The 15,588-nt window shown below is 38.4% G+C and overlaps 1 protein-coding gene and 1 non-coding gene across 5 annotated transcripts in view; both read left to right on the plus strand.

The window, feature by feature from the left end:
- The first annotated feature begins 2,098 nt into the window (after positions 1-2,098).
- trnar-ccu (transfer RNA arginine (anticodon CCU)) lies at positions 2,099-2,171 on the plus strand. The gene has a single exon. It is a non-coding gene; the product is annotated as a tRNA-Arg (tRNA).
- A 1,355-nt stretch (positions 2,172-3,526) lies between these two features.
- Positions 3,527-15,588, plus strand: part of taok3a (TAO kinase 3a) — a 79,443-nt gene continuing 67,381 nt past the window's right edge. The window contains exon 1 of one of the 4 annotated variants that reach the window (XM_074638966.1): positions 3,527-3,704. The gene's annotated coding sequence lies outside the window, so the exon portion shown is untranslated. Of the gene's footprint in view, positions 3,705-3,843; positions 3,995-4,121; positions 4,147-15,588 lie in introns of those variants that run through there. The other 3 variants (XM_074638962.1, XM_074638963.1, XM_074638964.1) reach the window with 3 other exon arrangements.

Here is a 15,588-nt window from a genome sequence, read left to right on the forward strand (position 1 = left end):
GAACATTTGTGAAATCCAGTGATTTTCAATTAATCCACCACAAGATTGAAGATGTTTATTTATTCCTGCATCCTGTCTGTTTTCCCTTGCTTAGAAATACTTATTCAGAAATTAACCCCATCACTTATAAGACATTTTTGACCAGTTGGCTCCAAAAGAGCTGTAATTTTCTTCCTCTCCCCCACATTTATTCAGTCATTTAACTGATCAATTATGTATTATTATTATTTTTATTATTATTATTATATTTATTATTCATTATTATAGATATTATTATTTATAAATATCATTATATTTATTATATATATATTATATATACTGACTGTCAGTAACATAATACTAAACCCATCTATTATTATTATTTATTATTATTATTATTATTAAATTATATAATTATTTATTCATTCATGTATTTATTTAGTGTCCAAAAACAGTCAAAGTAAAATTTAACATGCATGTGTGTGTAATTGTAGAATGTAAATAGGAAGCCATACTTCTCTGACCTTAAAAGGTCCCATATTATAAAAAAGTGAGATTTTCATTTTTTTTTATTATAAAGCAGGCTTAAGTCCTATATAAATACTGTGAAAGTATCGAAACGCTCAATCCACAGGGAAATACACACAGCCCGTATTCAGAAACTCTGCATTTGAAACAAGCTGTCAGGATTACGGTCCATTTGTGATGTCACAAATATACAATATTTGGACCCTTTACGCAGTTTTAAACGTACACATTCTTAATATGTCCCAGTTTATTACTGGTTGCACTGTATGTGAATGTCATCAGCTGACAGGAAGTACACATGGACCCAAGCTGTTACCTAGCAACGCAATCCTGTTGCAATTTCGTTGCAATTCCGTCGCAATTCCGTCGCAATTCCGTCAAAATGCGCTAAAACGGAGCGTTAAAGACAGAGGGTAAATATAGGCCTATTCAGGCCAACAGTATGAGGAAAATAAAGTTTTTATTTAACATTACAGCATGTAAACATGTTCTAGTAGAAACACAAAATACAAGTATGAGCCTGAAAATGAGCAGGGTATGGGACCTTTAATGCTGAGTTTGTATGCAAGAATGCTTATAGCGTCTCATCATGTCATGTCCCAATTACTCGTGTGGTATAACAATGTTGAAGGTCATAATTAAAGGCAAAATTACATGAGATTAGCATCCCTCCACCAAAATCATCAGCATGATAGTGAAGTTGGTTTTGCAACATAATCTTGTGACATTTAGTTGTTAGGTTTTCTTTCTGTTCACTGATCCTGGAACCATTCCTCACCTGTGTCAAGTTCCCAGTCACACACAACCACCCTCTTAATAATTAGTTGTAATAATTTTACTACAAATTTAAATCGGGGAAGTTAGGAATTAAGTCCCAACACATTATTCTTACATTTCTTATGTTGCACTACAATTTAAGATAGACACATACTGTGCTGATTTATAACAGCTGCATGCAACTGCAAGAAACTACTGTAAGCAACAATATCAGAAAGCTCAGAATTTGGTCTCATGCTTCATTGCTTTTTAGCATACTACCTTTTAAGCAAAAACCTTAACTTATAGTCATGCAGCATATCATAATTGCAACCACCACAAAGGTTACAGTTGATGTCAGTTTACTTTATTTCACCGGAAAAACAAAGAAACGATAAAAACATATCAAACTGTGGTAACAGCCTGGTAACAGTAACAGGCTTTTATATTTGAAAGTAGACTAGTTTGATCCTGTGTAGACGATCTATACAGTTCTTGACACCATAATATTGACGGCTGCTCTTGAACAAGTCTCCTGAGGAGCCCACCTCCAGAGAGCCTTTTGCCGCTGACCTTGTTGGTCATTAGGCACTTTTGGCTGAGACCAGAGTTGATTAATCGATTGGTCTATTGACAGAAATTTCAAACTATTTTGATAATCAATTATCATTGAGCTTTTCTTTTTTTCTTAGTGATAGTAAACTGAATAGCCAGTCAATAGTCAGACATATTCTGGGAAACTGTAACAGGCAATTTTCAATTTTGTCTTTTGTGTTACAGACTGAACAATTAGTCTGCAGTTTAGTTTTCAACATCAGGAGTGACAAAATATGCAGCCCCAGTGGCCAAATGGATAGGGCACTGGCCTCCTAAGCCAGGGATTGTGGGTTCAAGTCCCATCTGGGGTGTTTAGCAGAATGGTACAGAGTGATAATCCATAATTCAGAAGTAAACATTTATTCCTTTGCCTTACTTTTCTAATGTATATATCTTGCACACTTTGCTAATGTACTGTATATATCTTACACGCTTTGCAAATGCACATATCTTGCACGCTTTGCTAATGTATATATCTTGCACGCTTTGCCAATGTATATATAGTGCCCGCATTGCTAATGTATATATCTTGCACGCTTATTGTATATATCTTGCACACTTTGGCAATGTATATATCTTGCACGCTTTGCTAATGTATATATCTTGCACGCTTTGCTAATATATATAGTGGGTTATTCTATGTTTATAATTTAGATTTTGTATGCTAGTTGTAGTAGTCAAGTATATTCATAGTGTATTCCAATATTCTTTATATTTTGTATTCTTTGGATATATTTCTTTCGTGTTGACATGTACATTTTGTGTACTGTTCCTGTGCATTGCTTGGATAACAGGCTGCTGCTGTAACACAATAATTTCCCCAATTTGGGATCAATAAAGTACATCTATCTATCTTACATGTATGTATATATGTATAAATACATATGTTGGCTTAATGATTCTCAGAACGCCATTATCATGCTACTGTCAAATCCTTGTTTTAGTGTTATACGATACCAGTCACCCCTGTGGAAACATTGGTATAACTGTCTTTTTATAAAAAGTGGCAGTTTCTATTTTAATGTATGTATTGTTGTTTGTGTTGTATGTTTTTTTAATGGTCTTCTAGTCTGTCAATAAAGACATTAAAATAGAAACTGCCACTTTTTTTATAAAAGACTGTTATACCAATGTTTCCACAGGGGTGACTGGTATCGTATAACTGTCTTTTATAAAAAGTGGCAGTTTCTATTTTAATGTATGTATTATTGTTTGTGTTGTATGTTTTTTAATGGACTTCGAGTCTGTCAATAAAGATGAATTGAATTACAGTTGAAGTTCAAAAAGTGCACCAGCAGGTGGCAGCATTGCACTAAAGTACATTCAGGACACGACCTGGATTACCATCACTTGAAGTTGCAACAGAATCGGTACGACTCAGTGCATGCATCTTTAATGATTTTGCAAAAGGAAATAAAGGTGTAGTATTATTACTGTAACATACATATTTAAGAAAGAAAGAAAGAAAGAAAGGAAGATATATTCAATGCTATCTATATATTTTTTGCATTTCATTTTTGGGTAAACCAGTTGTGCATAAGACATTTTTTTATTCTATACAATATAGGCTACACCTGTAAAGTGCACGGACCCTTCTTCTACTTTGCACGAGACAACTTTTTATTTCCGGCTGTCTGTCAGAGCGCGAGCTGTCAAACACAACGAGGCGCGAGGGGTTGTGCTCGTGCGGCTGCTCGAGCTCCGTCATTCAGGAAGTCCACACACACCAACTGACAGCACTTCTTCACACAAAGTCACACCGACACATCTCCAGAGTCGGACTAAAAATTATACCGAAGAAGTGAGAACAAAGACGACTTATTATTATTTTTTTTTTACTAAAGGTGAGTTGTTGTTGTTTTTTTCCCTCTCTCTCTCTGTTGTTGTTGTTGTGTCGCTGTCACTGTTTGTTAACGGTTAACAGGCGCTTGCTAGCAAACTGACATGACACTTCCTCTTGTCTCAACGGCTAAGCTACTGAGAGCTAAAGCAGTTAGGAGTTGGATATATTAAATAAACAAGTTGTAAATGACCACCGTCGCCTGGTTTTTCGACGTTGTTCGGCTATATTGTTTCAACGCCACTCCGCTCAAGAGTGCTGGAGAGCAGCAGCATCAGCTCGCTGCTGTTTTAAGTGCGTAGGTTTGCTTCTTTTTTTTTTAAGTGCATGTTTGTTGATTGATGTCTTTTTGTGCACCTGCTTCAAAAATCTACGCTGGATACTTGGCTGCTGCTGCTGTGTGTGAACTGACGCTTTCTTTGCTGCTTGGTTTCTTCCTCAGGGGGGTGAGTATATGGAGAGCAAAAACACGGGGGTGACAGGTTGTAAATGAAAGTGTACATTTGTTTTTTGAAGCTGACATGACGGTGGACGCTATAGGAAACTTGTCCTGGGTGTTATTTTTTAGCATTGTCATGCATTTGTAGTCTGCGTGGAAAAAATGACTGTGGTACCTTCCATTGCATCCTACATTGTTGTGACTGTGAGTGAGATTTTTTACTATCAACGCACAGTCACAATGGCTTTCTGTTGAGAGACGGTGTAACGTCCACTACACATGAGCCGAAACACATTTTTACTACGTTCTCTGCACCCGTTGTCTCATGCATCCTTGACACTTTTGTTTTTCGCACGATTTCGCATTCATTTTAATGCAAACACAATCACGTCATTCATATTTTTGTTAAGTCCTTGCAGGCTGCAAGAGGTTCTTACCTGCATGCATGCATGGATGTGCATGCTTGGTTAAATAACAAGCCCCTTTCAAAGTAAAATGTAGGCTAACATGACGCGCTCGAAATGGCAGATGTAAGATATAGCATGCTGAGCACTAAAACCCAAGCTGACCCAACATGATGTCATCTCTTGTGTGTGTGTGTGTGTGTGTGTGTGTGTGTGCGCCCGCGCGCGTGCGTGCGTGCGTGTGTGTGTGTGTGTAGAGCGCATGAGTGAGAGGCGGCAGAACCTGTGTTTGCTAAACTGTGTCATTTGTAAAGATTTATTTTAAGAAGCCTGCCCACGCCGTTTGAGGCAAGGATCACCAGGATTTAATCCCATATTATGACATTGCACCTGCGTGTCATTCAAATTGATTTATAGTGTATTCTGACTGTACTGTATCTGTTCTACTCTAGATGTGCAAAGAAGGGGTTGAAAAAACTAATTTCACACACATTTGTTTCGCAGAATAGTTGACATGTCTTGAGGTAATGCTGTACCACGGAGTATTAGGGGTACATTGAGGGAAAAAACAAAAAATCTGAGATTTTGAGAGAAAAGTAATAATATTATGAGAATAGAGTCATAGGTTTACGAGAAAAAAAGTTGTAATATTATGAGAATAAAGTCATACATTTACGAGAAAAAAAGTCGTAGTATTATGAGAATACAGTCATAATTTTACGAGAAAAAAGTCGTAATATTATGAGAATAAAGTCGTAATATTTTGAGAATAAGGTCATAAGTTTAAGAGAAAAAGTCATAATATTATGAGAATAAAGTCAGAAGTTTACGAGAAAAAAGTCGTAATACGAGAATAAAGTCAGAAGTTTACGAAAAAAAAGTCATGAGAAAAAAGTCATAACTTTACGAGAAAAAAAGTCGTAATATTATGAGAATAAAGTCATTAGTTTATGAGAAAAAAAGTTGTAATATGAGACTAAAGTCATAACTTTACGAGAAAAAAAGTCGTAATATTATGAAAATAAAGTCATAAGTTTACAAGAAAAAAGGGCGTAATATTATGAGAATAAAGTTATAAGTTTACGAGAAAAAAAGTCGTAATATTCTGAGAATAAAATCATAAGTTTAAGAGAAAAAAAGTCGTGTTATGAGACTAAAGTCATAAATTTACGAGAAAAAAGTCGTAATATTATGAGAATAAAGTCATAGGTTTACGAGAAAAAAGTCATAATATTGAGAGAATAAAGTCATAGGTTTACGAGAAAAAAAGTCATAACTTTACGAGAAAAAAATTTGTAATATTATGAGAATAAAGTCATAAATTTATGAGAAAAAAAGTCGTAATATTATGAGACTAAAGTCATAAGTTTACGAGAAAAAAAGTCATAACTTTACGAGAAAAAAAGTCGTAATATTATGAGAATAAAGTCATTAGGTTATGAGAAAAAAAGTCGTAATATTATGAGACTAAAGTCATAACTTTACGAGAAAAAAAGTCGTAATATTATGAGACTAAAGTCATAAGTTTACGAGAAAAAAGTCATAATATTGAGAGAATAAAGTCATAACTTTACGAGAAAAAAGTCATAATATTATGAGAATAAAATCACAAGTTTAAGAGAAAAAAAGTCATAATATTGAGAGAATTAAGTCAAAAGTTTCTGAGAAAAAAAGTCGTAATATTATGAGAATGAAGTCATAAGTTTATGAGAAAAAGTCGTCATATTATGAGAATAAAGTCATTAGTTTATGAGAAAAAAAGTTGTAATATGAGACTAAAGTCATAAGTTTACGACAAAAAAGTCGTAATATTATGAGAATAAAGTCATAACTTTACGAGAAAAAAGTCATAATATTATGAGAATAAAATCACAAGTTTAAGAGAAAAAAAGTCATAATATTGAGAGAATTAAGTCAAAAGTTTCTGAGAAAAAAAGTCGTAATATTATGAGAATGAAGTCATAAGTTTATGAGAAAAAGTCGTCATATTATGAGAATAAAGTCATTAGTTTATGAGAAAAAAAGTTGTAATATGAGACTAAAGTCATAAGTTTACGACAAAAAAGTCGTAATATTATGAGAATAAAGTCATAAGTTTACGAGAAAAAAGGTTGTAATATTATGAGAATAAAGTTATAAGTTTACGAGAAAAAAAAAGTCGTAATATTATGAGAATTAAGTCATAAGTTTACGAGAAAAAAGATCGTAATATTATGAGAATAAAGTCATAAGTTTACGAGAAAAAAAGTCATAAAATTTAGGGAATAAAGTCAAAGGTTTACGAGAAAAAAAGCCGTGATATTATGAGAATAGAGTCATAAGTTTACAAGAAAAACAGTCGTATTATGAGAATAAAGTCATAATATTATAAAGTAGTAATTTTACGTGTTATTTTAGAGGGGAAATAGAGCAGCGTGCCGCCTGTGTGAAGTTATACTTTAGTATAGGTTTCACAAATAAGGAAATACTTAATCTTTTGGCACATCAGCACCACATTATCACAAGTATCAGGACCTTGAAAAGATTGTGCAAGAAACTGTGTTTATTCCAAAGAAAGAACCACACGGACCTGGAGGAAGTTGCCTCTTTTGTGGAGGAGGAAATTACAGTTTAGTTATGACTTTATTCTCGTAATATTCCGACTTTTTTTTCTTGAAATAGTATGACTTTATTCTCAAAATCTCAGATTTTTTTCCCCTCAATGTGGCCCTAATACTCCGTCGTAATGCTGAGTAAGAGATCTTTTGAGGGAAACAAGTGAGCTTTACTTTACAAGAGTTTCAGTGACCTACTTCAGTTTTGCAGCAGTTCAAAGGGCACAGGACCGTTGTGCAAGTCCTCTCCCTTGTTCACATTACCCGTATCTAGTAGGCTCATTTGCAACATATTGACCAAGCAACCGAGAGAGGGAACAGAAAGTAACACACTTCCTTATTAATCATGGCATCTACTATAGGGCAGTTCAGCGTTTGTGATTTTACTTTGACTGGGTCATTTTCAGGTACCAGGTGTCCCCCTTTACGAGGGACTGCACAGCATTTTTATCCCAGTTGTTGCTGTCCCACATTTTCTAGATTTCAAGAGTCAAACCACTGCAGGACAGACGCTTTTCTAAAATCTGGCTTTAATCCAATGGCTGAATATGATGGAAACTACCACAAAGAAAAACAAATGCAACTACAACAAGGACTACTTACAAGAGTTTTTTGCGAAATTTGCCAGTTATTTTTCAATTTCACAGGAGGGGAATACGACATAAAGCGACACAGTACATGTGAGTCTCACAAGAAACATGCAACTCAAAAAGAGATGTGCCGATTTATGGATACATTCTGGCAAAGCATAGAGATGTTACAAGATAAGGGGCAGAATAGAAATGTTTATTATTTAAGTTAGATAGACATTATATAAAAATGTTGCACTACCTCTCAGCCTTGGTAACGTGTCCCACATTGTCCCACACAAACATACTCTTTGTCCCACATTTGATTTGTTGGGATCTGGTGACCCTATTTTCAGGTAAATGTTTCACTCATCCAAGCTGTTGGACTGATAAGGAAAGGGTGACTGTGCAGGCTGATAATACACAAGTTATGATGTTCTAAATGTGTTAGCCATATCTAGTTAGTCAAATATAATAATTGATAGGGACATATAATCTTTTATACTTCTGGTGATTATAATCATATAACACCTTATTTTGAAAACCGGACGTAATCATAACGTTTCCTTTCCATAACAGAGTTAGCATACAGCTTTAGCCGTGATGTCTAGCTCTGCTTTTCCTGGCAATGTGTGAAACCCAAAGTGTTTCCATACTTTACTCTATGTGCAGTGTTTACCACTTTGGATTTAACATGTGAGGATGCAGGGCATATTAACGCGGACCCTCCGCCTTTTTCTGCTTTGTCGTTTCGGCTCGCTCCGGCCGACTGCGGTTTGTTTTTGTTGACGGATAAGGAACGGATATGACGTCACGTTACTCAGACTACAACAATAAAAGTGGTAACTTCCTTCTACCTCTGCATAGCCTCAAATGAGGCAAATATATTGATTCTGGCATTTCAAAATCAATTTCAAAATCGTAAAAAAATGAATCACTTTTCCCAACACTACTCTATATATAATGTGACAACAAGCTTTCTTTACATGCAGAGGCATAATGCTACCAGTCATGTCTTTTTATAGAGCTGTGTGAGAGATTATTGAGACGTTAGCCAGAGGTCTTCTCATGAATTTGCACAAATCCCTTTGAGTACCAGTGTTGTGTGTGTGGATGTGTGCACGCTGATTGATGCACTGGGGAAGGACACATCAGCTGCTGTTGACAATTGGCTGATGTGGCTGTCAGAGACAGGGGGTGGGTGGGGGTGTGCGCCAGACATGCTCACACTGAGGCCATGTTCACACTAAAGGCAGGATCCCATTTGCACACATGACTGGTTTAAATCGGGTTCAAGATTAGACTTAAGGCAAATTGTCAGAATACACTTTTTCGGGGGCTGACAACGAGAAGAAATTGTTGAATAAAAAATTCAAGGCTTTGCCGATTATGTCACTTGAACCAATTAAATGATGTCATCATTTGAAACCTCATTTTTTCATCACTGACTCTCCATGATCAGTCATTTCCCGTCCAGCTCAAAGATGCCGGGATATTTCGCCTCCAAAGACTTCACAAATTTCCTTTTTGTTTTTTGTTCATCTGGTTCTTTGTCAGTTGAATCAATTTGCACATTCGTTTGTGATGTTGACGGGTAACGCGGGTAAACGCACCAACACATGTGCAGCGTTGTCTGGTTTCTGGTCTGGTTTCGTTTACATACCACAAGTGACTCAAATTAATCAAATAAATCTATTCTGGCTTTAAAAAATCGTTAAAAAAACAATCGCAATACATATATGAATAGATTTTTTTTCCCCCGCCCCTAGTATAGAACAGTGTGAAGGACATCTCCCCAAATTTAGTGACCAGATTCAAACCCACATGGTGGCACGTATCCAATATGCTGCAGAGCGTTTGAGTCTGTTATTCTGTTGCTGAGCCTAACCTCTGACCCTGATGAGTGAATTTGTCCTCATGGGAGCTGTAAATTATTACATTAACTTCACAGCTCTGCTCCTTAATCACCAACATTTCTTGTGTCTGCAGAATGCCTGTCTACATGTCATTGTTATAAAGGCTGCAGCAGTTTCTAGCCGCACTGTAAAACAGGCGAAAGTAGTTACATTGTTGGTGTGACCTCTATGTGCCTGTTTTAGCTTCTGCTTCACAGCTCTACTAATGTGCTGCGGTGCCTAATGCAATCTCTTGTCAGTCTCAGTTGAATCCTGACTTATCTAATTTAAGACCAAGCAGAAAGCATACATGCAGGCTTTTGGCCTTACAGAACCTGGGCCTATTTTAATTAGCACTGAAAACTTCGGACAGCCTCCTCTGTCCCTGCTATGACTTAGTAAGTGATGTCTTACCAGTCTGTGACTCTTCCTTCCTCCCCCTCCTCTTGTCGGGGGGTCATGTGGATGTCAAAGTTAACAAGTTTACCTGCTCTGCTGTCGAAGAACCGTGACAGGCCCGCTGGTAGGCATATATGTCTCATAGCTTTCCACCAGCCCTGTAATGAGTTTACTGGCTGTGTGCTAGGTCAGCTCTACATATCTGTAAGACGGCCATTATGATATTTTCCAAAAGTTGGAACCCTTGATGCCAGTAGAGAAAGTCTTGGCAGGTTTTGTTTTGCATCTAGGGCAACCTGTTGAAAGCACCAGTGAAAAACCGTACATTTCTCCTCCCTGCTGACTAATCCATCTCAGCATCTTTCACAACTCTCTGCTGAAAGCGATGAACTTTTCCCCACTTCCATGTGATGGAAGCGTGACTTTGGAAGAATATATCAGAGAATTGTCAGTTTAGCATGTGCTACAGCAGTTTGGTGGTTTATGCCACGGTAGCAGAGTGCATCAAATATTAAAGCGCTGCTGTCAGGCTTAATGTTCTGCAGTGATCTGGTTTAGCATGTCTAATATAGGAATGCTGTCTCAGATGACAAGGAGAATTATGCCCTCACTACCCCCACCTCTCCTCTACTAGCAGATGTGTTAATGCGTACTGCTTTTAATGATGATTTCAAAAGACAACAAAACTCTGCACTGCTGCAAGATCATGGTCTTGTGAAGCCAGCAAGCGAGAGAACCAGTACAGATATTTGGTAACAGGATTAATCTGCAGTAGCAGTAGTTAAATTAATTACCCAATCATGAGGACTGCATGCACATGCCCATGCTCATCACAGCGGGTGCATCCCTAAGCCTTCTTCTGATGGGCACCAAGGCAGTGTTTGTAACCAAGATAGACTCAACCATCTATCTTCTCAATTTAATTAAATGTGTGAAAAACTTCACTTCCTAAGCAAAATGTCTTTTTAATCATCTATCTGTTGGTCCAAGTCCATGAAAGCCCAAAAGGCCAAGTCGTAATCAGACACTCTTTCATCTGCATTTACTTCTGGATTTGATGGAAACTGTGTATTTGCACCCCTAACCATGATAGGAGTCACAGGGAAAAATGTGAAATGGATCTAGTCATGGCCCAGCAGCTGGTGCAGACCTGAGTCATGGCCTTGGTCTACTGAAAGCAGTCTCGGAGGGGAGGAAGTCACGGCCCAACAGATGTCTCATCAACAAATGCCTCCCTAGTGATTGTGCCACTTCTGCTGTTCACTCGCCACCTCGCACTGCTGAAAATTTTCTTTGTCTGACCAACCAGTTTAGATCTTTGGTAAAGATCCGGCTGTCATCCATTGAAGTACATTAAAAGACATTTATTGTGGCATTTTAAATGTAGGCTCGTGTCTGGAGGCACATGCCAGCCTTTATTCACCTGGCAGGTCTAATCTTTTTTTCATTTTTCACACCTTTCATAGGCTCTCTGCTAGCGTGACATCTGGCTTAACTTGTTTACCGCACGCAATACAGATATGTTATATGCCAAAATGCAGAACAGATTGGTAGTTAAACACGTCATTGTATCTTGTGCATTACATGGAGTGTTCTTCCTCTCATTGTTTTCTTCCTCAAGCATACTAAACCCTCTGTCATAAGAGAGGCATTTTGGCAAGTCGGCCTTGCTGGGTGTGGGAGGTTAGTATGAGCGACTTGATTACAACCCTTCATTAGACGCGCGCCTCCAATCCTCTGGCGAGGTTGCAGCTGTGACCATGAGTTTGCCCCCCCTCCCCTTTTTTCAACCCCCATTATGTCCGGCTACATCTGTCTCCAGCTCTCCTGTGAAATCTGCAAGCCTCTTTCTGCTCTTCCATGACTAGGCCAAGCTGAAGTGCTGGGGAATTAAGAGCAGCCATCATCATCACCCAAAGAGACATCACCATTGCTGATGGCTGGCTTGCCTTATCTCTGCCCACCACCACCCCTCCTGGGTCTAGGGCTTAATTTAGCACAGCAGAATGAAGGAAAGGGTTTAGGCTGGAGTATTTTTAGAACTACATGGTTCACTGTAATAGGCGTCTTTTAAAAAATTGAAAGTGTCATGTCATAGGCCTACAATTTGCGTCCGTTCTGCTGACTCTCCCCTGTATGCAAGCGGCTGGGAAAACTCCAGTATGTGCCGCGCTGCTAGCTTAGCAGAGTGGGGCATGTCAGCAAGGCTTAGGATGCATGATTGTGATGGACACATTTGCTTATGTGAGTGGGGGTGAGGTAATACACTGCACCACACTGCTCTATTTTGGGAGCTTCCTTTGCCTGCCCAAAGCGCTTTTGTGTCTCACAGTTCTACATCATAATTTCTACTCGGCGCCTTTAGAACATGTTTCCGAAACTGCCTTTCATTTCTTTTAAAGTGTCATTGCAGAGCACATTTCACTGGTGTGTTGGTTGAGCATCAGTGGGCACTGTTGCCAATATTGGTATTATTTAACGACTGTTGACAAGCTTTCAGTCCATAGCATTACCAAACGATGCAGGGCTTTTAAGGGTGATGTTGCCTGGCAAGATCGCACTGAACCTTTTTGGTCTGACGTAAATGCTTGATAACTCCTCATCTGTCGGGCTCCCAGAGTATGTGCCAAACCCACCCCATCCCCCCAGTCCCAAGAGAAACTAGGCCTCTGCCCAAGCTCTATGCAGCCCTAATGCTATGACTGGACTGCCTCCATTGGGTCAAGTGGAGATTTGCCTCTGATGAATCTGGGGGAGATTGTGTCGCGCTCTCGCCAGCCAGCAGTGAATCAGGCTAAATGTGACTTAAATTTTTGTATTTTTTAGTTAAGTCTGTGGCTCGGCCTGGCTGAATATGTCTATCGCAGGATTCCCCACCAATAATTTATAGTTCAAGACAACATCAAGGCTATTTATGGAGGTTGCACGTTTTAACAATTGGACAACTCAGCTATTTTCTTGTATTTCAGCCTCCTCCCATAGTTGCTGCCATTATCTCTGATTCATCAGACAGGATGTGAATGGTGTGTCATATTGCATTAGGGAACATAGGAGTTTCTCATGAGGAAAAAGAAGGCAACAAAGCTACTACTTCTGCCACCCTTTTCTTGCTTAATAGTCCATGCTTGGACAGCTACGTATGCCTTTGTGAACCCAGAGAGCCCGAGGTTGAGCTGAACAATTGTCCAATTAAACTGTGACTTGGAGGAAACTCTGCAAGTCAACACCCCGCCCCACTACTCATTCTTGTTCACGTTTCCTCTCTCATCATGCACAAACACAAATGAACCAGATGTGCTGCACTGCAAAGCCAGGAGGCCACGAACCCTGGGATAATTGCAGGGATGATATCATCCCAGAGGGCAAGTCAGGAAATGGTTAAATCATCAGGCCGTGAGAGTATCAAAGATCCCGATGCATGCACACGCCCTTCCTGGTTTTTCATAGACAGCATGACCCTTGTCCAGCTATTGTTTCCTGGTGTGATACAGGGGCCATGTCAGATAGGAAAGCCCATTATTCTTTCACCAATTTACAGTAAATGAGCAGGAAGCAGGCCAATAATACTGCCAGATTAGAAGTCAAGGTTCAAGTTACTGTTCTCACCAATAATCACAGGCTGGATTTTATTGCTGACACACTTTATGATCACTGTACAGCATGATTAAACAGTCATTCATTGATTAGCTTTTAAACTGTTGATTGCACCTAAGTCTAGAGGGACACTGGGAATTAAGACTTTTCAGTTGTACAGTAGCATCAGAAAATCCACAGCATTTTGGGAAAATTAAAGAAGGTGGGGCTGAATTCTGATACTTCCTCACACATGACTGTTGTAAGTCTGATCTGTGTTTACTTGTGGTGAGATCAGACTTCGCCGCTAAAGTGGAGGATGTAGTGATAGTGAAAATATACTGGAAGGAACTGGTGACTGCTCTCAAATCACTGTTCCATTTCCCAAAGAGCCGGGTTGTTGAGAGGTTGCAGAAGTTAATAGATCCCACCAGGATCAGTAAGCCTGAAGCAACAGTGAATATTTGAAATGAAGGGAAAAACAGCAGAATAAATAAAAAAGTGCAGGCAGCAGGGTGATCTAGTTGTTGGACTGACACTGTTCTTTAAATATGAAACCTGGCTCGTTCCTACAACATCTATTTTTCTACATGTCTCTCAGAGTGAAAAACTGAACTTCTCAGCCAGTTAACTAATAAATACAAAACAATCAATTTGAAGAAACCACTGTCGGCTCACCAAACCATTTTGTCATGATTTTTGTGACATTGTGTTGACCAACCAACTTTTTAATTGATAAAAAAGACTTATCAATAAATTATTAAACTGATCATTAGTTGCAGCCCTATTGAAGATTTCCCTGTCTTTTGTGACTGGGGGTTGGTTGAAGAAGATTATAAGGTTCATTCATGTCTGGGACAATCACTCATATGCATATAGGGAAGACTTTTGCACAACAAGACAAGTTGTACTGATAGCATGGTTGCATTGGAGGATCAGCAGGTTACTTTACAGTAAGTGCTGGTACAGGAAGGGGGATCTTTATTTGACATAGCCTGGCCTATCCCAGCCAAAGTGTTGCCTGTAGTCAGGTCTGTTTTTATTGGGTAGTTGTTTAACAAAACTCATCAATACTTCAGTGCCTGGGGTTTTAAAGACCCGACACTTTGGCTACAGTTGGCATATTGATTCACATTGATTCTTTTTTATGTAATTGGCCTGACCATCTCTCACACATACCCACTCTAAAGGCCTTTTTTAGACCAAACACGCATTATTTGTGCAAATAAATAACACGTAAAAATTCAATCCCATCTAACTCTATGAGCCTATCCACACCGAATCTGAAACTATCGTATTTCGCGATGCAATGGTTTTTTTTCCGCAGCTGTTTCGATTTCTGTGAATTTCGGATGCCGATAAAAACAAACCAACCAACAAACTAATAATGTTTGCTCACAGGATCAATAGATTTTCGGAAGTCAAAGTCATAACTCTGTTTATGGATGGAACTGATTGCTGCTAGACTGCCCCGTTACAGGTGTGTGCCAGCTGGCAAGTCACTCTGTGTGTGTGTGTGAGGGAGAGAGAAGGTGGACTATTTCATGCAATGTTCCTGCAAGTTATTTAGTAATAATAATTACAATGTCAACGTTATGAATGAAACTCTGATGCTTCAAACTATCTGGTACAGCCTTATTATTATTATTATTAGCTTATTATTGTTATTACCAGCAATTGAAGCATATGAATTCACTGTCTTTCCTTGAGAAATCAACAGAGCCCTGGAGGTTAGCTGACCATTATAAACTGACTATAAAGCCTTGTATTAAAGGCCATGTATCACGTATAATAAACACATCGGCTGTATATGATCCAATCCAGTCATGAATGATGAAAATCAGTGCAGTAAGCTCAGCATTTACACTCGTTACAATAACATGCTTCATAGGAAATGCGACCACATGTAACAAACCTGCCCACTTGGAATAATAACTAGCTCGTCTCCAGTGCATAGAGTTGAGTGTGGGTTTATTATAGTAAAAACAACTTATGCATCGATGATTGTGTGACGG

This window comes from Sebastes fasciatus, chromosome 6 (genome assembly GCF_043250625.1).
Source record: "Sebastes fasciatus isolate fSebFas1 chromosome 6, fSebFas1.pri, whole genome shotgun sequence".
NCBI lineage: Eukaryota > Metazoa > Chordata > Actinopteri > Perciformes > Sebastidae > Sebastes > Sebastes fasciatus.